Below are 24744 nucleotides of genomic sequence, written 5' to 3'. Positions count from 1 at the left end.
TTTGTGAAAATCTTCCCCATATTACTGAAAAAAATATGTGGAGGGGGTATGGGAATTGATTGAAATAAGAATAAAAATTTCAGGAGAACATTCATTTTTGATGAATCTGAGAAATTGGTAAGGATGACCATTTATTGATTAATTCAGTAATTAATTTAGTTATATAATTATAATTGCAGGAAACCAAATTGTTTAGGTCTGGGGTAATATTAATACCAAGATATTTAAAACTTTCCTGAGCATTTTTAAAGGGGGACTGGATGGGAGGTGTAAGACGCTCTGATTCTTTAAGAAATAAGATCATGGATTTTGACTCGTTCACTTTATAACCTGAAAAAATTCCAAAAGTTTTAATTAGGCTCAGTAAAGAAGGGACAGAAGTGCTTAAGTTAGATAAAAATAATATAATATCGTCAGCATATAATGCCAGTTTATTTTCAAGACTGCCAATTGTAATCCCTGATATATCATTATTTCTTCGTACTGCAATAGCTAAAGGTTCAATAGCCAATGTAAAAAGGAGCGGCGAAAGAGGGCAACCCTGACGTGTACCTCGATAAAGTAGAAATGGTTTAGAGATTATATTATTAGTTAATACCTCTGATGTGGGATTTGAATATAGAATTTGAATCCATTTTTTAAAGTAAGGACCAATACCAAAGCGGGAAAGGGTATCAAAAAGATAGGCCCACTCCACCCTATCAAAAGCCTTCTCGGCATCTAGGGAAAGTAAGGCTGTACCCGAGGCTCCTTTTTTAACATGTATGATATTTAACACACGACGTATATTATGAAAGGCTTGTCTACCCTTTACAAAGCCATTTTGATCAGGATCAATCAATAATGGTAAAAACTTATCAAGTCTGCTGGCTAAAACTTTGGCAATTATCTTGGTGTCTGAATTCAAAAGACTAATAGGTCTGTAGGAGGCACATTTTGTAGGATCTTTCCCTGGCTTAAGAATTAAAGTTATAAGGGCTGATCGAAGGAAAAGGAAGTTCTTCATTGCTGAAAGATTCATTAATCATATCAGTCATTGGGGTTATTAATTTGTTATAAAAAATGTTGTAGATGTCTATAGGCAGGCCATCGGGGCCTGGAGCTTTCCCACTACTCATACAATTAATGGCTGCACTCAAGTCTGCCTCTTCAATTGGTTGATCCAGTGTTTTGGAATCTTTCTTCAGATAGCGGGAATAACTGAATTTTGTCCATAAATGTTTAATAGAGATCGGTATTCACAGGAGGTGTTGATTTATAAAGTGTTTAATATAGTGTTGAACTGTCTTCTCCTGCATTCGATTCTTCTGCAGTCCAGAATGGCAGACATACAGGCATAAATTTGCATTTCCTTCTTATTCATTTCACTTTTTGTGTGAAAGACCCTTTTATAGCCTTTAATTTGCCAGAAAAATAACTTTTTTTAAAAAAAGCAAGCTCAAAGTAAACACAATAGTAACGTAACAAATTACTTTCCATAAAACTAAGTAACGCATTTACTTTTTTAGAGAGTAACACAATATTGTAATGCATTACTTTTAAAGGTAACTTTCCCCAACACCGTTGTTTAGCATGGAAGCTTAACCAGGCAGCTTTCCCTATACGTTAACCAGTGTGGTCTGTCTAATGAAGCTGGTTGGCCAAGGAAGGCTTTTCTATCTGAGAAACCTGGTAGGGGAACCAGCATCCAGAACACACCAAATGCTGTTCTTTTCAAAGAGGTACATGTTTCTACTAAAACAGGAGAGTGGGAGAAAGAGAGAGAGGTAGTAACATATAGCGAAAGAAGGAGAGAGCAAAAGAGAGCTTAACCTTTGAAGAACACAGCTGACCTGAGGGAGAGATGGTGCTAAAGTAGGGTTTCCGCTGCCTCAAGGGAGCCGAGAAAGAAGAAATCAATCACACACACTTGTATGCTCACACGCCTTGGGAGCAAACACAAGCTTACATGCAGACACACACTCACAGGTTGTGCTCCTCACTCCATTTGAGAAAATATAAGCTCTATAATCCTTTATCTCACCCCCAAAAGGGAAGAAATATACAACAAATGGGAAGAAAATGAGAGGGAGAGAGACTGAAGGAAAAAGCAAGAGACAGAGAGCAATGGTGGGCTGAGAGAAAACAAAAGAGTAGAGAGTAATATCAATCTCATTTTACTAAAAGTGTCCAGCCATTTTCCTGCCTTTTCCTTTCAATGCATAGAAATCGGAATAAAGTTGAGTAACAGTCCTTTTATTTCCAGTTCTACTAACCCAATCAAAATGTTTGAGCCTAGCAAAGCAGTCCATCATTGTTGAGTTTTATTTATTTATTTGATTTCAGCAACACATATTTTTTAGACTGTTTTTTTTTAAAACCAAAGGTAATCTCCAAAAAAGAAAATCAAGGAAAAAAAAAGTTTAAGCAACCAACTTTACAATTTCTTTTTTTTTTTTTTTTTTTTTTTTTTACCACTTGAGATGGACTGACCCAATTCTATTTTATTATTTCCTAATTGCTCTCATTCCCTCCTACAATAGAACAATATCATTTTGCTAGGCTGTTATAAATAAGAATCTTTTTCTTAAAGGTGCAGTAAGCGATTTCTAAAAAATGCTATTGAAAGTGAATTGGACCGAGCACCACAACACACTATAGCCAATCAGCAGTATATACACTCATGATGAGGGAGGAGAGAGAAAAAGAGCAAGAGACAGAGAGACATTGCAAAAGAGAAATGAGTACTCAAGTTCGAAGGCCAAGAGGGCTGCATTTAAACCACATAAAATGCAAAGGGCCACAAACTAAAACTTGCCTCGTAAGACCTTTATTTAGTATTTGTAGTATTTACAAATGCAGTTTTTTATTATTTAAAATGTCACTGAACACTTTATGCGACACATGCGCACTAGAAAGATTCATCCTTGTCCAGTCTCTGCGCTTTTTCTCTCCAAAAGTTATGGTCGATAAAAATGTCTTTGTAGTGTACTAATTTAAAATAGAGTTGCTGGTATCACACAAGCGCTCATCAATGCAGGTGGGTGTTTTTTTGTTGCTCCATTTCTTTTCAGACTGTGAAACAATGGCCTGGTTCAGAGTTGACACATTGTGGACAAACTAAAGTAGTGCAAAAACAATTCAAAGTGCATGTGCGAAGTGCCTGTACATTGTTTTTTGCGGTTAGAAAAATCTGGCTGTGCGTGTACACTGCACTTTCGGTGCTGATGACTAAATTTGCGTTGCCTAAATCAAAATTCAAGTTTGCATTTAGAAGATATAAGCATTGAAAACTTACAGTCTCTCACTTCCGCTAAAATGGATCACAGATTTTCATGACATCACTGCGGAGTTCAGCTTCTCATCAAATCTTCTATCCAATCAAATGCTCTCTAGAATCTGAAGTCCCCTCCTACACTATAAACAGACGCTGAAGCTGCAGCTGAAATCGGTCATTTGTTCACGCATTTACTAGTTTCTATATGGTGAATGGCACATAGTGCACTAAATAGAGAATAGGGAACGATTCAGACAGTGTAATTATGCTTTCCATTGATGCGAATGAAGTCCGTTTTTGAGTCGGCACAGACACGTTTGAATTCTACACTCTAAAAAATTAACTGCAAAAAAAAACGAAACAAACTTACATAGTAAAGTACCGTTTTCCAAAAACAATGCATTCTGGGTAATATTATTTGTCATTTTTGAGAAAGTAGCCTACAGGCCACTTTTCTTAAAATGACAACTATTACCCAGAATGCATTTTTTATGGTATATTACTGTTTCAATGGAAAATGTTTTTTTACTGTGTAAATTCGTTTTGTTTTTTCCAGTTGTTTTTCAGAGTGTACAAACAATGCTATATTTTAAAGCAATATGGAGGAGAAACGGTTAGAGATTATGGGGAAAACTGGGTTTTAAGAGCTTAACGGCTCTGGCCGAGCTGTGATCTAGGTCAAAAGCTATCGGCTATTTAAAAAAAAGGGGAGGAGCTTCTATATATATCCCACCCTGTCTAGCTGTTTCATTGGAAATGACATCAACACAGTGAATAATGCTACGCGTTCCAAGGCACTTCAGTGGGCCTTTAATATACAGTGGGTACGGAAAGTATTCAGACCCCCTTAAATTTTTCACTCTTTGTTATATTGCAGCCATTTGCTAAAATCATTTAAGTACATTTTTTTTCCCTCATTAATGTACACACAGCACCGCATATTGACAGAAAAACACAGAATTGTTGACATTTTTGCAGATTTATTAAAAAAGAAAAACTGAAATATCACATGGTCCTAAGTATTCAGACCCTTTGCTGTGACACTCATATATTTAACTCAGGTGCTGCCCATTTCTTCTGATCATCCTTGAGATGGTTCTACACCTTCATTTGAGTCCAGCTGTGTTTGATTATACTGATTGGACTTGATTAGGAAAGCCACACACCTGTCTATATAAGACCTTACAGCTCACAGTGCATGTCAGAGCAAATGAGAATCATGAGGTCAAAGGAACTGCCTGAAGAGCTCAGAGACAGAATTGTGGCAAGGCACAGATCTGGCCAAAGTTACAAAAAAATTTCTGCTGCACTTAAGGTTCCTAAGAGCACAGTGGCCTCCATAATCCTTAAATGGAAGACGTTTGGGATGACCAGAACCCTTCCTAGAGCTGGAAGTCCAGCCAAACTGAGCTATCGGGGGAGAAGAGCCTTGGTGAGAGAGGTAAAGAAGAACCCAAAGATCACTGTGGCTGAGCTCCAGAGATGCAGTCGGGAGATGGGAGAAAGTTGTAGAAAGTCAACCATCACTGCAGCCCTCCACCAGTCGGGGCTTTATGGCAGAGTGGCCCGATGGAAGCCTCTCCTCAGTGCAAGACACATGAAAGCCCTCATGGAGTTTGCTAAGATGGTGAGAAATAAGATTCTCTGGTCTGATGAGACCAAGATAGAACTTTTTGGCCTTAATTCTAAGCGGTATGTGTGGAGAAAACCAGGCACTGCTCATCACCTGTCCAATACAGTCCCAACAGTGAAGCATGGTGGTGGCAGCATCATGCTGTGGGGGTGTTTTTCAGCTGCAGGGACAGGATGACTGGTTGCAATTGAGGGAAAGATGAATGCGGCCAAGTACAGGGATATCCTGGACGAAAACCTTCTCCAGAGTGCTCAGGACCTCAGACTGGGCCGAAGGTTTACCTTCCAACAAGACAATGACCCTAAGCACACAGCTAAAATAACGAAGGAATGGCTTCACAACAACTCTGTGACTGTTCTTGAATGGCCCAGCCAGAGCCCTGACTTAAACCCAATTGAGCATCTCTGGAGAGACCTAAAAATGGCTGTCCACCAACGTTTACTATCCAACCTGACAGAACTGGAGAGGATCTGCACAGAGGAATGGCAGAGGATCCCCAAATCCAGGTGTGAAAAACTTGTTGCATCTTTCCCAAAAAGACTCATGGCTGTATTAGATCAAAAGGGTGCTTCTACTAAATACTGAGCAAAGGGTCTGAATACTTAGGACCATGTGATATTTCAGTTTTTCTTTTTTAATAAATCTGCAAAAATGTCAACAATTCTGTGTTTTTCTGTCAATATGGGGTGCTGTGTGTACATTAATGAGAAAAAAAAAAAATGAACTTAAATGATTTTAGCAAATGGCTGCAATATAACAAAGAGTGAAAAATTTAAGGGGGTCTGAATACTTTCCGTATACCCACTGTATGTGCTACTTTTTAAAGTCATATTTAACATGACTAAGGCCACAAATTTAATGCTGACGGGCTGCCTGTTGAGTACCCCGGGTGTACGGTAACTTCTGTTATTTCTTGTTGTTCGTTTGTCATCTTCACTATATTTTTTGCAAAGCATTTTCTTGCTTCCCTTCAGCAATGATAAAGAGACATCCACCCTTGCACTGCGTGTTCGTGTGTTTTGGGGGCAGAACAATAAATGGTGTGTTTGTTTGGGTTGATTTCAAACAGTGTTTCTCAGAAATCGCTTACTGCACCTTTAAGTATTTTTCTTGCTTAAAGCTGGATAAACATCGTTTTGTTGAAATTTTAGAGGTCATTCATTTTGTTGTAGAATACCTCTGTGTCTGACTGCTCGAGCCTAATTGCTTGTTTACAATAAACTATGTCTGACTATGGAGTTAAGTAGATGGTAGTTAATGTCAGATGACCCGTGGTTAAGTCGTTAAGGCAATGGGGTAATGTGGTTGAACTGTGGTGGAATCAATATGCCATTAGTGGCAAGGTTTTAATTGTGGTTAGATGTTTTGTGAGGGGTAACCAATCAATAAATAACCAGGGGGTAGTTATGATTAAGAGCATAAAAAGGCATCGTTAGTCAAAATTGAGCACGTACAATGAGACGTTGAGTTTAATTAGCTGTCCATTGCATTTCATTTGTTGGATATGTTGTAGGAGAGAGGGGTCTGCCATGGCTTGACGCAGACGAGAGAGAGAAAGCGAGATGGAGTGAGAGAACAGGCGCTACCCTTGGGGTGGGAGACAGTTCAGTTATAGTGATTGATTGATTGCACAAAGCTGCCAAGAGCAGGAGGGTACCGGACACCAGGAAAGCGAGGAAAAATGGCTGGAGTTGTGAGTGAGGAGAAAAAAGGGACAACTTCTCTTCATTTCAATAGAGAGAACTACTTATGTTGTCTGAGAAAATCGATTTGGAGAGGAATCGGCCCTTGTGAGGAAAACGGCAAGCCTTTTTTTCTCCTCCCGTTTGTTCTCGAGTTGTCAAACTTGATGAAAGGTCCACACTATCTTTGCTGAAACTCTGAGACAAGTGAGTTATTATACAACAATTGTATTAAAAACACGATGGACAACACAATTTTTCTCCAATCCACCCGTCCATGTTTTTCTTCTTTTTTTTTTTTTTCTTTTTTTTTTTTCCTGCCATTCTTTCTGCCTATGTGTATGTGGGTTATTTTGCCAACACAAAGGTTCACGGATATGTCATTATACTGAATGACAGCTGTCAGAACTTGGCAGTTTGTCGAACTGGTGCCCGAGAGGGACAGAGCACAGGAGGAGAGAGAGGCTCTCCGAAGTCTTCTGGTCAGCTGCCAACGCCATCTCTTGATGCCATGTTCTCTCTGCACTTCTTTTCACGTCTCCCCTCTAGAAAATAACAAAGAGCTGTTCAGATATGTCTATAAAAGACACCTAGCATGAATGTGAGAATTACTGTGCACTTTGTAGGAATCTTGTTGACTTTGATTTCTTTTTTTTTTCACTGAGGCTACCTTGTAAATTGTGATCTTAAATTGACAGTTCACCCAAAAATGAAAACTGAAATCTACTCACCCTCATGTTGTTTCAAACCCAAATGACTCGCCGCCTACTGTTGAACACAAAGTATTTTTGAAGAATACTACAACTATTTTTGTCCATAAAGTGAAAGCCAGTGGTGTCCAAACAACTACTGACCACACTGACTTTCACTAGATGAAGAGGGGAAAAAAACAGTATTATGTATTGGGTATGCATGTGACGTCACCGTCGGCCGGAGTGATTGCGGTAATGCCCACTGAGTGGCAAAAAGACTGAGTGGCAGCATTGGTTTTCAGTGTGAATGCTGAGAAAAACACAAAAACACATCTAAAGCGGAAAAGAGTTTTGCGATTTACTGCACAAATAGATTTGACAACAAATCTGAAGTATATTATTACTGGCGAAAGCTACAGAAAAGAGAAGCAAATGGATCGCTGCAATGCACAGAAACAACTGGACTTGAGGCAGCGAAATGTGGATTTGCAGTTATCATTTTGTGTCAATATGTTGAATTTTGAGATAAAATCATATATTGTATTGTTATATATTGTATTGAAAACTCATCAATTAAATATTTGTCAACCTATATTCTGCATAATTGGATGTTTTTAAATAAACACTGACAAAAACTATACAAGTCTTAAGGCTGGATACAAGTCAAATTTGCTTTATGTATTTCCCCGGTGTTGAAATCAGGCAGATATAAATGTCAGGAAACACCATTTCTGGCTGCATGTCAATATCCATGGATTACTGGATCTTTCATAAGTTGTAAGGAACACTATATCGAGTCCAGTCTTTAGTTTAAACTGATAATCATTTGTATTACTCGCATTTTCGCAGTTTCTCCTATTATAAATCCAGTCATGAAGCAGGCACTTTTTCCGCTCAGTCCGGCTGAGGAGGCGTGTTCCGGCGGGAAAGTGACGTTAATGCATTTCCTCTATTTGCCACTAGTATCACTAAACAGAATTGTGAAAAATTATGATGTTTTAAACAGGCTTTCTGAACTAAATTCCCATTAGGCTGACAGGTCCAGTTATGACATTTTGAGACATTTATTGAAACATATGCATAGATTAATTGTTCACAATAAGCTCTATAACATGCATTAATGCATTTCATGTTGACTTTAACTTTTTTTTTTTTATATATATATATTTCTTGAATCTAGATAAAAAGTTAAAAATGGCTGACTATTTTTTTTTCCAGATTTGCTTTCATACACAAATCGCTTAGCAAAAAATCGCTTGAAAAAAAAAAAAAAAGGTTCACTAAATTATACACTATACACCTGCTCTCTACATTCAATTGACACTCCGGTCTGCACCTACTGTAGGGCAAGTCGTTTTCTTCCCTCTTTTGGTTTCTGTCAGTGTTTCTCTTTCTCTCGCTCCCTCATTCACTCCCCTGTTAGAGGTAATTCTTATGTAATGGCCTAGGGTCGCAGTCTGAATGGTTATGTCTTTACACCTCATTCACTTTCATTGCCGCCGTTTCCCACTCGTACACTACCTCTTCATTTCTTGCATGTCTGCTAACTCTCCTCCACCAAATGAAGCAGTGGAAAGGAATACTATATATATATATATATATATATATATATATACAACTCTGAAATGAAAATGAAAATGCTTTCATTCTATTCAGTTGGTCTCAGCAGCCAGCCAATCGGAAAAGTGAACATACACACATGGTTTATAGAAAGGTGTGGTGATATAGTGGCCTGCCACTGAAGAGAAAGGCTCAGTGCACAGAATTATAAAGTGCAGTCTGCTGGAAAGGCTAACCATACAGCTACTTGAAAACCCCTTACAGCAATCTGTTTAAGAGCCATCTCCTTAATTGCCACTGAGCTTCAAGTGGACCAACGACTCAAAAACCCAACAAAATATGTCTGCCATTTTTTATTTATTTTCTTTATTCCTCTGTGGTCTGCTGCAGTGGTGATGAGGGCACTGCTCATATCACTTGTGATAATCTCATATGTACATCACTCAGACGTCTTTGAGAGCAAGTTTGCTGGAAAGCATTCCGTTATAATTCAAGTAGCACATTTACATACAGATATCTGAGCACTTCTTATGGAAAGAAAACAATTGATTTTGTACAATATTGCATCAATAATCTCATGACAAAAAGTATTCTCGTCACTTCATAACATTAAGGTTGAACCACTGTAGTCACATGAACTGTTTTAAATATGTCTTTAGTAGCTTTCTAGGCATTGAAAGTGTAAATTAACTTGCTGCCAATGGAGGCCTCAAAGAGGCACCAGATTTGATCAAAATTATCTTAATTTGTGTCCAAAGATGAACAAAGGGCTTACGGGTGTGGAACGACATGAGGGTGAGTAATAATGACAGAATTTTCATTTCTGGGTGAACTAACCCTTTAAGCCTTGTCTGTGAAACCGGGGGCTAAACATATATTTAATATTTTTCATGCTATTTAAACTTATTTGTACCTTATAATAAACAGCTTAAATCAGCCTTAGTTGGTTAACAGGACTGGTAGCCTAGCCAAGTTGATTAAGCTGCTCTGTTATTTGAAGATATTTGGGCACTTTTCTTCTTGGCCAGGCTGCAAGACCAACTAGAAAAGCTGGAACCAGCTAAAACTGGCTAAGGAAAACACCTTAGACTAATTTAAACTTGCTTTTTATGAAGGATGTCTTTCTTTACTTCTAAATTAAACCTAGTAGGATATTATGAAGTGCTGAGCATTGGTTCAATCTGGAGAGCAATCCCCAACAAGTCAAGTCTTTAAAAATCAAAAGCTAACAAAACCTAAATCTGTAACTTAAAACAAGAACATTTCAAAGGAGACAAGCTGATTCTTGGAACAAAATGGTTCCTTAGTGGTGTGTGTGTGTGTGTGTGTGTGTGTCTTGTGCAGTTGTTTCTGAAGATCAGAAGTGAGATTTTACTCAGATCACAGATGGAGAAGGGCCATTGAGTCGTCTACATCAGCAGAGAGCATTGTTAAGTTTAATCTTTTACAAATGTACACTTGTGATATTGCAAGCACAGCAGCGTTTGTTTTAAGTGGTGTTTCGGTGTGGTCATGCCGAGCACAGGTCATGTGTGGGTGATGGCGTGATGCACAAGAGATTCATACTGCTGCTTTTATTCTAAACCAGAAGAGCTCACTTATGCAATCTAACACACATACCTGCAACCTTACTGGAAAACATACAAATGCAATCTGTCCTATTAAATGAGCTGAAACCCCTTCACATTATATGTAAGTTTGGCATTACTTCAAGCTTAAATTAAACCATAGAAATTTAATCTTGAAGGCAGACTAGCTTGTTTCCAATCATTCCCCATGTCTAAATGCTTTTCTTGTTAATCCATCTTTAGGTCATTCTGTGAAACACGTGTGAAACCAGTTTGATATAGAGATTTTTGAGGTCCTGTTTTTGTGAGATTTGTAATATTTCATCAGAACAATAATGTGCTGTAATCTCACTCAATTGCATTGTGTCGTCTCATGTTAAATTAATGCCTTCATTATATGCTCGGATATCATTTTCAAGGTTGACTGTTGTAGTTTAATTTCACATTACAAGCATTGTGCTCAAGCTAGTGAAACTACTTTGCTAACGTGATTGTTAGAAAATGCTGCTATTTCTACAAATATTCATATTTAATTTGTCAGTTGTTTATCATAGTAGCAAGGTTAACAATTTAATTAAAAGACATTTTCATACTTTTATTTTCCCCAAAAGTATGTACTAAAATGGTGTCCAGTCAGTAACTTTGCATTTATTACTTAGTCCACTTTAACTACTCCGTTACCACAGCAGAAACTACTAGCCTAACTGATACATTATTAAAGGCAAGTGAACAGACTGTAAAAAGAACAAATACTGTACACCAATTACAAGCATAGATAAATACAACATAAAGTTACAAATAAAGTATAAGATCTACCTGTAGTATTAATTTTTGTGTACAGAAATATAATAATTAAATGTAAAATGACACTGTTCACTGTATACATTTAATACAGATTAATCTCTGTTAAAGCTGTGTTATGTTGTTTGATTTACATGACAGACCGTGGGGCTTGGTCTGTACGGATCAACAATGATCCGTTTAACCACTAATAACCAACATATATGTTTCACATTCTATTTGTGAGAAGAAAGCATCCCTACAACTTCTGAAAGTGAACAGCAGCGTTACATACAGTAAAAAGTAAGTATCATTTTAACGTCAGTGTAAACCAGAGGGTTTAGGATTTCAGGTAGGCCTACATTACTTTTATTTAACAACAGAAATTGAATAATCAAATATAAAAAAACTTTAGTCTTCACAGCTTTAGTCTTCGCTGTATGAATTAAATTTATACTGATTCTTATTAAAGCTAAAAAAGTTGTTCAGTCAAGTGCAGTGAGTGATTTTCTGTCTTTTGTTATTTGATTAACATTACGCACACAGATGTAAGCAGGTTTATTAGGCTGCTGTCACTTTAAGAGCTGTACGGATCCAATATATTGTTACACACGCTTTTTTTCTCAACTGTTTATTCCACTTAAGACATAACTGACTATGTTTACGTGAATACTTACCAAGATGGGCATTTTGATATAATTTTGTGTGTACTTGGCCATATAAGCTGTGGAAAAGAACTGAATTTGGGATTATGCACTGTCCAAGAGGCTGTTTCCTGTGCGCATGAGTAGGCCCTACTTTGCTTATTGCGCCTAATTACATTAAGCATGACACATGTACAGTATGTAACAGTCATGTGTTCAGTCTATTCTCTGCTGTCTGCATCAACCTAAATCTTTTGTACTCTTTTGAAGTATTAAAATCATTTAGTAATCGTGAACTATTGCGATATATTGCGGTATGTACATTTGCGATATTTCTATAATTTTGATATATCGTGCAGCCCTTACATTCTCAAGGCGCAGTGTGAAAACAGACATGCTTGTCTGAAAACTAAACAAAAGAACTAATCCTCAAATTCTAAAGCTGACTTTATGCTAATAATCAATTTCATGATTTTAAAGACATGTTATTGTTTTTTGCTTATAATACATACTCAAAATGTTGACCATTACACTCTTAGTTAAGTACCCCATACATTCACTTGTTTAGCAGAGTTTTCTTTTTCTTTTCTTTTTTTCTTCCTCTTCAAACAGGAAATTGGGACAAAAATGTAGAGTGCATGAAGAATGGTCTGTTTTTGGTGCACTTTTCCGGAGAAGAGACGGTAAAAAAAAAAGTTTTGTCAGCCTTTAGGAGTACACTAGAATAGAGGACCTGGACTAAAAGCCAAAAAGCTTTATTTATTTATTTATTATTATTTTTTTTTAGTTTTAGTTTTATTTTTAAATTACTGTTGTTCAGTGTGTTTTAGTCCTTGTTTCATATCATAAGTGCTTAATTGCCTGTGTACGCGCTTTGACACACACAATAATCCAAGCTTGATTAGAGCCATGTTGGCACAGGATCTGTGGCATGGCAGGGTGAACTTCCACCCAGTAGTATGTTATCTGTGCCAAGCAGGGCACTGTCATGCCAATCTAGGACAGTGTCAGGCATGGAGCGAAGCCAAAGGAAGCCGCGAAAGGCAGGCACGCTTGTCCGCTGCCCACTGCTTTGCCAAGGTCAAGCATGTTTGGCAGTAGTTCTGATCTCTAGTCTCCGGTGATAAAATGCCCAGACTGGAGGGGGAAAAAAGTGCCAGATGAGGTCAGATGAAACATGATCAAAGAAGATATGAGAATGGGTGAGTTGGTGCAGTGACCCAGTTGGATGTGGACAGGAAGTACACATTTTGCCTCTAAAAAGTGTAATAACAAACTGTTGGCTAGTTCGCACTGCCCCAATAAACCGAAGTCTAATGGTGGTTGGGTTTTGTTGGATCAGTGGTTCTGTAATTTAAAGATACCTGTGCATATTTTGTTAAAAAAAGCAGTATACTATGTATGGTTCATTGGTTAGGGGTAAATCCGAGTAATCCAAGTCGGCCACCTGTGGATTTTGCACTGCTACAGCGGCAGAAGCAAATCAACCGACATGTTTATCCCAACAGGGTTGCTTAAACCTGCCTCAAAACAGGTCATTATTCAGAACTGTATCAGCACTGCTGACAAGGTGCATGTGTAGTTAGGATGAGGACTTGACTATGATTGCCCATTGCTTTGTCTGATAATTTGTCTCGCATGGTTATTTGATCATTTAAAAGTGACTTTCTTAATATTTTCAAGCTTTCGTCTCCGAGCTTGCACGCACTCGAGTAGACATGAAAAGAGTTACCAAATTAGCTCATCTCCTGGTACAAGTGAACATCTCCCTGTTGTAGTTTTGTTTCATGTCTAGGATCAAAGAGACTTGACGTTTCAGAGGAGGTTTGCATGTGAATGACACAGCCTGTTATCTCGAGCCAAAAACAAACTCATTTTCATCTCGTTTCATTAGGCAGCAACAGACACTGAGACAATCATCAGCATGCTGCACGCAGACTAAGGTACTGCCCCCGCATGTTACATGAAACGATTGGATTAATTAATGGTTGTCAGATGTCAAAGCAAATCTTGCTTACAGACGAACTTTTGGTTTTCTATTGTTTTGTTTTTTTTGTTTGTTTGTTTTTGTTTGTTTTTTGTTAACTGTTGTTAGTCTAGATCTCGACTAGGAGTCTGATGTTGGTCTTATGGAAGCCCATTTCCACCTCAGAGTAAATAAATCAACCCAAGATCATTGGAGAAACATGTCTATGATGACATTTCTGTAAAATGATAATACTTTTTTTTTTTACAGATTACAGATCAGACACATTCAAATTGAAATGTCCAGCGAGTGGAACTAAATGTATGTTCAGTTTTATCCAAAATAGATGAATGCGGCAATGTTTTATTACATTGGTTGTTGTATGTATAGTGGCAGTTCGGAAATGAAATGTCTGGTAGTGTCACTACAAGCTTAATTGCATTTGAAAATAGCGTACCACCAGTAAACATAATCTAAACCTTACCGACAGTGTTTGCAAAAGCAAATGTGAGATAAAAACGCATTTTGCTTTATCAATCATACCATTTTTGCTTGCTTCAGTTTACAACATCAGAAAAGCCCTACATATGGAGCTGGTTATTTGATGTAAACGTCAAAATATATCAGATTGCAAATCATGCACTATGGAAAAAGTGGTTTGAGGTCATATGGTATTGTGCAAGGAGCCGCACAAAAATAAGTCTTTATTAATCAATAATGTGTAATCATGCATTATTGCCACAAGCGGTCATTTTCAGCTGGAAGCTGCAGTGAATTCTACGTGGCCTTGCAAAAATGTAGGTAGAGGCACGTAGCCTATGTTAAAAAAAAAAAAAAGTAATTGTAATTGTAAGACAAAAATATAAAATAAGAAATAATTGCAAATGCAATTTGAGACATTTAAAGTCACATTGTGAGATTTAAGGTTACAATTTTGAACCATTAAATTGAAATGTCTGCAGTTGAAAAAACAAAAAGTCATTCTTGGATATAGTCAGAATTTAAATTTAAAGTTTTTTTTTTTTTTTTTTTTTTGCTATTGAGATGACTGGGGGGAAATGTCCCAATTATTCTGAATTAAAGGGCTCATATAATGCCACTTTTACAAGATGTAAAATAAGTCTCTGATGTCCCCAGAGTGTGTATGTGAAGTTTTTGCTCAAAATACCCCACAGATAATTTTTTATAGCATGTTAAATTTGTCACTTTTTGAGGTTGAGCAAAAACGCTCTGTGTTTGTGTGTATCCCTTTAAATGCAAATGAGCTGCTGCTCTCAAGAAGAGGGGGGAGTTTCAAGAGCTCCTGTTAGCAGATAGTACTGTTAGCAGTGCTAAATACCTCATGCAGACTCACTGAATATGTCAGAAACAGTTCAGCCTTTTATGTTCAAACCGGAGTCGGACAATGATGGAGAGACTCAAGAAGAAGTGACATGTAGAATGCAACAGGACGTTTCTGAATGGTTAGTTGATGAATTTATGTGTGCTTATGTAGAGTTAACTATCGTAAGCAATTGATTAGCATATTCTGTCATGATAATCTATAAATTGCTCGTGTGGGAACTTGTAAGATGCCTACTGAGCCAGAGAATGCTGCATGAAGACAGAACAGGTACAGTTTAGTTTAATTACGGTTATAACTTATGTTGGGACGATTACTAAGTTTGTGTGGGACAATGTGGGACATGTTACCAACACTAAAACATAACCTGAAGCTGTATCTAACTTAATAAATACATTTGTATTCTGCCTTTCAGCTGTTAAAAATACTTTGTTCTTTAGTCCCTTCCAGAAAACACCATTACATCACAATGTAACATAACATGTCTTTATTTTACATGTCATTTAAATTCAACATCACTGAGCCCAAAGGCAGCAGGCATCATGCAGATAACTATTTTTGAGTAAGGTGACCAGATTTCTGAAATGGAAACTGGGGACATTTCCTATTTTAGTGGTCAAAATATTGCCAAAATCTAATTTGTTATTATCTATTTATTAAAAAATAAGGACAATACATTTTTGAATGTTTTTTTTTTTTTTTAATTGTTGTGGGTTCCTTACAGGCTATTATTACATTAATAATTATGATTTAGTTTTATTATTAGGATTTTTGCTCTGGTTTTAATACAATTCACCAAAAAAAAAACTTTTACACTATTAATAGTAGCTAACCACTGTAAAAGCAGTTCAAAATAATATGCCTGTTATAACATGACTTTACAAAAGCACATTACATTACAAAAATATAACAACATAAATATAAGAAGATAAATATAAAACGGCATTTAACAAATATTTTTTTATTGAATTTAATATTTTAATTTTCACAAGCTGTTTTTAGCTACTGTATACAGAAATTACAACTGTTTTAACTTTTAACTATTTTTAACTATTATTTTGCATTTTAGACTCATTTTAAGCACAAGGTACGTGTATTATTTTATTTTATTTTATTTTTTATTTACTCATATCTGAGTGTACCTTCACCACGTAGTTAAGACGTGTGTGTGGAAATTGCGTAACTTTTGTGGACGTTTAAAATTGTGCAAAACAATCTCGCACCCTGTTGAGGCCCTGTTATAGAACATACAAACAGTATTACTTTAATTTAACATGAATAGTTAATATGTTACTACCTTGAACCCGATAACGATGTTTATTTTGATATTTGATGATAATGGCGCTCTGCTCTGGTCCAGATCCAGATTACGTTCCTCATGAATTAGCGACGCGCGCGACCAAGTAGCTGCACAGCCCCCTCTGTTGGTGAACATGATCACTACACAATTTCTCCAGCAGGCTGCTGTATGCTCGTCGGGCTTTTTGTAATGTATATGCGGGTTGTTTTGAACGAGCTATAAAACGGGGACATTTCCGGGGACAGCTCCAGTCGGGGCCAGAACAACAAAAACCGGAAAACGGGGACGTCTGGTCACCCTATTTTTGAAACAGTTCTGACCAAGTCCAACTCCGCTCCACATTTTGATTGACAGCCGTCACAACCTACTAGTGACCGTGTTTACTCCTTTCTTTTCAACCATTGGATAGGATTCAAAAAACGGCTGTTGTATATGTGTAAGGCGGGATGTTACATCTGTCGAACATTTGCGGGACATTTTCTCAATATGCAATGTGCGGGACAATAGGCGAAAATGCTGTGCGCTACAACGCAAAGCGGGACGGGTGGTCACCCTAGGCAGGGTTTATGTAAATTTTAGGGTTAGTCACTAATCCGGGAAGAAGTTCGTTGTAGTCCCTACCAGCCGTTTGTTGTAGTCCTTAAACAGAGAATTCTTTAAAAGAAAATATCTCCCTTTGCTTTGAACTTTGAGTGTCCTTACTTTGCAGATGTTGTTTATGCTCTAACAGCAACATTACACACTAACTAAAGTTAAAAAAGTGAAATCATAATCAACCTCCCCTTTAACCCTACCTTTCACACTTGTTTCCTCAGTTGCAGAATCCAGTCTTTGTTGATTCTCAACCTTTGGATTGTGACACAAAAATTGGTCGGGTCACAGACTGCAAGTATAACGAAGGCCAGCTGGTAAAGTGTAGTGCAGGTAAACACTCCCCTGACCATCAAGAGGTGTGCTTGCAACTGACGCTACAGGCTGTGGTCTTTAGTGTCCTTGTTAGCATGGCTGTCTCCCATGCCGGTTGACGCTGGTTCGAAATCCACTCAGAGCGGTGCGGGTAGGATCAGTTAAACAAGGACTGAGAATGCTAAATGTAAATGCAAGTAACCATATAATTGTTATAATTGCAGGATAGCAAAATATGCTTTTTAACCTTTATAAAGGAGGGCGACACTCTTCCCATATCTTTTGTTGTTGACATTAAAGATTGCTGCCAACTCAAACTACACAGTATTTTGTTGTAAATTCATCTGTCACTTGGTAGAATTGAGCCAAATCAGACAGATGCCAGCATGGATGGGCTATGTGACATGATCTCATACTTGAAAATCATGGACAAGGGTAAACATGATCTGTGCCAACTACAAGTGTTTTGTGCAGTGAATTATTGACTGCTGAGAGCGTGAAACCTGAAATTGGAGAGATATTGTTGAGCAAATGTAGTTCATGGTGATATTAATGTTTCATTGTTTGATTTTTGAACATGTTGCTGCTATGTTGGGTCGCCACTTGATGTCCAATGTAAAATTTAGTTCCTGAAAAAGGAACTAAAAGCAAATAACTCTATTATGAAACCAGGCGGCCTCCAAAAAATAAACAAGTTAGTTTATGAATAAGCTGATCTCATTAGGGCTTTCCATTTGGGTTTTACAGGCAAGGAAATGTGGTATGTGTAGCTGAAGGACATATTGACATTCAATCGTATAATCTATTTAAAATGCTTCAAAAGCTAGACTAAAATAATTATTAATCAAATAGGAATATAACATTATATAGTGAAAGCAGAAGACTCTTCCAGATGTTTCTCTCAGGGCTGACGTGAGGAGACATTTAAAGATGGATGAGAGGCGTTCATGTCTGTCAAAGAGGCTGTGAGTTATTAGAGCATGCCCGCCCGGTGGCCATCTCAGTTCATGCACACCTGAGTTTGAGTGCCAAGGGCCACCTGGGGAACAGGTGCAACTAAACTTGCATCTCGCACCTGAATAAGCGCGCCCTGTGCATATGTGTGTGTATACACAATCATTAATGTATAAAGCCAATTGTCCCAATTGTGTAACAGTGCATGTTAATGCATTGATCTTTTGTGAAACATATTCCCTGCGGTTTCATTTGAAACATTCAAAAGTGCTTCATTAGCATTAAAGGGGCAGTTCATCTAAAAATGACAATTCTGTCTGTAAACTTCTTCATGTTGTTCCAAACTTGTTGGACTTTTACTAAAGATATTAAAAAAATGTCCATGCAGTGAAAGTCAATGGAGGTTAGTGTTGTTATGAATTCCACTGATTTTTAAAATATCTTATTCTGTGTTCCACATAAGTAACTACCTCATACAAGTTTGGTACAACATTCAGCTGAGTAAATGATGACAGATTTTTATTTCTTTTTATTGTAGACTATCCCTTTAACATTTCTGTATATCTCTGCTGTAGTTCAATTGGTAGTTAACATGGTGGTTGCAAGACTAAGGTCATGATTTCCAGGTTTGATTCTCATGGAACACAAAAACGCACCAGATGAATGAATACAATTATAATTGTCTGTTTTCTGTAAACACAGAGCTCTGAAAGAGCCCAATCGTTGAAATATTTCTATCTGTGTATGTGTCTGGATCGAGCTGTGTGTTCAAGAGAGTGGGTGCTTCCTTGAAGGCTTTCTAATGACCCTCTTGTCCTCTAAATGTGGGTCCTCATTACTGGCGAGGCATCCATGAATATGCTTGTAATGGCCTGGCAGCTCTCATCAGGCTCGAATAATGACTGAAGAGTCTCTCGTTTCTTCTTTTGTGCTTTTCTTTCACTAATGTCCTAAAGAGATCAGTGGTCCTCTCCAAGCCCAAATATACCAGGCAGATCAAGGACAAAAACATCTATACTAATGGAGGAGGTAATTGGCCCTCAGGCACACAACAGATGAGGAAACTCAAAGATGTTCAGCGTCTCTTTGAATTAAGTTTTGTCAGCTGAACATGTAAGTTCGGCTAAATCATAATTGATTTATTAAGTACATAAAGACCTCCGACAAAGCCATAATTGATATCTGTAGAGCGCTTCTAAATGCATTTAGCAGGTACTTTGTGTTCACATACAGTGGGATTTGATATTTTGCTCCCATATAAACCTTAAGAAAACTAAAACAGGAAAAGAAAAAAAAAACAACAACTTTTTACTTGGTTATTATATCTAATGATTAAATGAAATAATTATTTATAAATTGTGTGTGTCTATATATATATATATATATATATATATATATATAAAATGGTTCGTTCCTGTCATTGATTCTGATTGGTCAATAGCTATGTTTTATTCACGATAAAACACGGCTATGACCACTTCACCCAACGGTTCTGTGTATCACTACACAACACCCTTAGCAACCACTCTTAGCAACGTAAACTGTATGTTCTGAATTGATATTGTTCATTGATGCTTACTGTATTATGTAGAACAGTATTGTGAGAAAAAGATCAAGTGAGCGAGTTTATTACCTGCATTCAGATTTAGCATTTTCCTTCAGGTCAGTCCTATGTTCATAATAAAACATCTGTTTAAATGTATTATCTTGTCCTTTTAACAGTTAAGGGGTTTTCCCATGACTGACAGCGTTAGTCAAAGCATTTGTCAGTTGCGTCTTGTTCCATTTTCAAAACAATTCAGTCTTTTCAATATAAAAGTCTTCGCTACTGACAGTCTTTGCCACCATCTAATGGCGTAATAATGTAACTTCTGTTGCTGTTCACGGTCAGGGACTATTTTTTCGGGCGGAAGGAAGGCTTTTGGTGAAAGTTTAATTCATGAAAGTTGCATTGATACATATTTTTGGCATATATATATATATATATATATATAATATGGGGTGTACCAATATATCATGTCACATATCGCAATACAAAAATGCAACAATATGTATCGTGGATAGTATGTATTGTGTATAGTTCACCCAAAATGAAAATTACTGTGGGGAAAAAATTCAAGTTTACAGAGTTTTAGTGTCAGTACTACATTGAACTACTATATATAATGTGTAATAATGCAATGGGGGAATATTTGCGGGTCCTGATAATGCCAAATGTCTTGTGTTACCAGTAAAAAGTGGCCTACATTATTTTAAATATATCTAGTCAATGACAGAGTGCAAGCATATTTGTATTTTTTTGTATTTTCAGCTTCAGAATCATCAATATTTTTTATTCTGGTGTCAACATTATTCTGTACATTGGGTTACCAGCACCAAGTCCAAGCCTATTCATTTCCACCCCCAATGTAATACCAAATTTAGCATTTTATCGTATCTTTATGTATTTTATCGATAATATCGTAATGTTCAGTATCATGATATTTATCGTATCGTGACATGAGAGTATTGTTACATCCCTAATATATATATATATAGAGAGAGAGAGAGAGAGAGAGGTGCAGAATCTGAAATATACATTCTTCATTTTACATCATTACATTACATTGTAAGTTATGATGCAAAATAAATAAGAAACATTCAGATTCTGCACTATAACATTATAATTTGTGATAAAGTATTCAATTACAAAATCGCAAAAGTAAAGCATTTTCACTGGTGATCCTCTGGACCCCAGCATATACTGTATGCTTTCTACATAACCACAATTGATTATGGTTTTGCTAAATGAGATGTTACTGTATGTAAGGAATTATGTAGGACTGATCTGCTTATAAAAGTTGTAATATTGTGGTGCTGAAAATCATATTAAGTGATATGACAGGTAAGATGGATGCTGTCAGGCTGGGAGATGATTGAACTGTCAGTGTCACTCACTGATTTACTTACAATCCGTATATGCTTTCTCACTGTTTCTTAAGCTGTGTTGTCTCTCTCACTCCATTTCTCTTTTTTTTTTTCTTTTTTTTCTTCTATCTGTACATAATGTAAGTTGGGTTCAAAAGACTAGCAATGACAGCCAAAGAATCTATTCTGTCTGAATAAAGGTTCTCTGTTCAGCGGTGAACACATAAAACACACAATTCTGAATATGAAACCTTCAGAGACTTCTTCTCTGATTATTGTGCTCATAAGAGTGTAGTCCTCTCAACGTGGATAAAAAGAAAACTGAAGGACAATATGCAAGAGTTTGGTTTTGAGAAATGAGAACATGAATATATATATATATATATATATATATATATATATATATATATATTAGCAGATAGCGTACTGTACTTCAGTCCTCTTCTTTTTAAATCTTTGTTACGTAGAGAAAATGTTAGGCAATATGAAAAATTGAAAGAGTTGTTGCGTTCCACTGTGCACCGTGTCAAGTTGAAAAAAGTTATGTAAGTTATGCATAAACAGTAAAAATGCTGAGATCCTTTGTTTATTTCCCATTCAGCTGTGCTGCGTCTTATTTTTTCCCTATTCCACTGTGCTGCTCTTTATTTTTTTATTTTTTTTAATAAACATACTAGATGGACATCTTTGGTTGTTGTGTCTCATGAGCACAGCCATGTCAACTTAAAAATCAGTTGCATAAAAAATGTGTTAAGTTCTATAATGTGAATGCCACTTGCAGTTTCCAAATTTTAGGGATTGTTCACACAGAAAACATTTTAGCATTTCACGGCACTCCTTTTCTATTGTTTTTCTATGTAAACATGCACTATATGGATGTTTTTGACCGCTGCACATGTATCTCGCATCTCTTACAGCATCCCACTCATGACTTTTTTTCCCTTCCTTTTTTCAATTCCACTGCTCACGTCTCACGTTTTTCAATGCAAAAACATGTTCTGTGTGAATGGTCCCTTACAGTGTAAATGTAAAAATATTGCTTGCCATCATTGGGTCAGCGTTTTAACGTTCACGCTTAAATTCAATTTGACAGGTGTCCAGTGACGATGTATTGATGTAATTCTGATCTGAAGGATTCCATTTAAAAGAATATTCTTTGTTTTTAAGTTCAGCAGTTTGTGACAGAATACACAGTAGCTATGTGGGAACCTAGACATAAAATCATTTGAGTAGATGTTGCCGAAATGTCAGTGCCGACACACTGTACTCATCGGTAAGTCAGCCGTGCGGCCACTGGCTGAAGACTGAATCACGACATCTCCTAATGAATCACTCCGTTCAAACAGCACATACAGTGAAAGAGCTGTTTAAATGAATCAGCTCAGTTAAGTCAGATCATTAAGTGGATCAACTTGAGTCTCTTTTGATGTCTCAGTTCATAGAGTTCAGGAAAATCATAAATTTCATAGTCTGCTTAGAAATGGCTTTTTTTTTTTTTTTTTCATTTTGCATTTAGATACAAGAATATCTATCTATCTATCTAGAATTCATTTCTATCTATCTATCCATCCATCCATCCATCCACCCATCCATCCATCTATAATTCATTTCTATCCATCCATCCATCATTCATATCTATCTATCTATCTAGAATTCATTTCTATCTATCTAGAATTCATTTCTATCTATCTATCCATCCATCCAACCACCCATCCATCCATAATTCATTTCCATCTATCTATCTATCTATCTATCTATCTATCTATCTATCTATCTATCATCCATCCATCCATCATCTATAATTCATTTCTATCTATCTATCTATAATTCATTTTCATCCATCCATCCATCCATCCATCCATCCATCTCTCTATAATTCATTTCTGTCCATCCATCCATCCATCCATCTCTCTATAATTCATTTCCATCTATCTATCCATCCATCCATCCATCCATTCATCCATCCATCCATCTTTCTATAATTCATTTCCATCCATCCATCCATCCATCCATCTCTCTATAATTCATTTCTATCTATCTATCTATCTATCTATCTATCTATCTATCTATCTATCTATCTATCTATCCATCCATCCATAATTCATTTCTATCTATCTATCTATCTATCTATCTATCTATCTATCTATCATATCCATCCATCCATCCATCATTTCTGTCTGTCTGTCCCCAATTCAATCAAGAAAAAGAAAGCGATGGCTATTTGTTTAAATTAGATGAATGAAATCTTGGTTAAAATCCCTGTTTGTGTATTTGAGTGCAGTTGTACCCACTAGTACTTGTATAAATAAAGAAATGGAGATAAGAGAAGCAATTTTAGGAAGAATAAAAGACACGAAGAAGAAGAGAGCAAAGAATATATTTAGAAGCTGTGTGCTCTGAATGGTGAGTGCTGGCATGTCTCCGAATGTGATTTATTGTCTGAAAGATAATTCAGCAACGTTCAACACTCACTCAAGGCCATAATACCCAGCATCCCAGAGGGGGCCCGGTCTTGGCCACACACACACACACACACATAAACACACACACATTGATGTCCAGGTGGCTCAGGCTTGATTACTGGCTAATTTATGGTCAGGCCCCTGTCAGCCCCTGGCTCCCAGCACACAACTGGTACTGACACTTGTATGGAATAAAACCCTTACAGCTGCCTTAGTCTATTATTCTCTCTCCTTCTCTCTCTCTCTCTCTTACTCTCCCTGAGTTTAACTGAGTAGAATTAGTGCAAAAGCAGGAAAGTCGAGGCCTTGGAGCCACACATCAACTCCAATTAAACTTCAGAACAACACAGGGAAAGTCAGAGAGAGAGACACTGCTGCAGTTAAAACCTGGTTTACACCATATTTACAGCATAAATGAACAGGAAGATCATAGTTATTTAAGAAAGACATTTCCATGTGGGCTCCAGCTGTGAATGTGGATAGATTTAGTTTTGGTGAATACTTGCCAGACTCTTTCATAGTGAATTGGTTTTATGAGCATATAAGAAGATTGTCCTTTAATAACCCCCATCTGAAACTTTTTCTATTCTCTTTCTGTCCAACTTTTTTTTTCCTCTTTTATCTTCCACTCCTCTGTCTATCCTCTGCAGTGCGCTAACCAATCCCGTTAGTCAGGTCACATTGGCATAAAGCGATTTGAAATGTTTCATATTAGAATGCATTGACTGAGCCGTAGAGTTCTGAGTTCTTCCAGTAGGCAGTATTCATCTCATCGATATTGATGTGAACAAGATTTCCCTCAGCGCCACGGTCCCCACTCGCACCTTTTTACATTAAAGAATATTTACAGTTTTTTCAGACTTTAAATGCTTTCTCAAATGCCTCATGCCCAGATGAAATAGCATATTGAATCGCATTTCTGGCCATGGAACCCTGCACTTGATGGCTTCACCGCTCTGAATGTGTCACTGACACCTGCCTATGTACCCAGACTAACTTAATTAGTGCTCTTTCTCTGCCTGTGTGAAATTTTATCATGGCACAAAGCATGTAAATTACATTCTAGGACTCTTTTAGTGACTCTAGTTACTG

The 24744-nt window shown here is 37.0% G+C and overlaps 1 long non-coding RNA gene across 1 annotated transcript in view; it reads left to right on the top strand.

Annotated features, from left to right (window-relative positions):
- LOC127494791 (uncharacterized) overlaps positions 1-24744 on the top strand; it is a 131657-nt gene that overhangs the window by 33077 nt on the left and 73836 nt on the right. The window lies entirely within an intron of this gene.

The sequence above is a fragment of the Ctenopharyngodon idella genome, chromosome 14 (genome assembly GCF_019924925.1).
Source record: "Ctenopharyngodon idella isolate HZGC_01 chromosome 14, HZGC01, whole genome shotgun sequence".
Taxonomy (NCBI): domain Eukaryota; kingdom Metazoa; phylum Chordata; class Actinopteri; order Cypriniformes; family Xenocyprididae; genus Ctenopharyngodon; species Ctenopharyngodon idella.
This window is presented reverse-complemented; position numbering and strand designations above follow the sequence as displayed.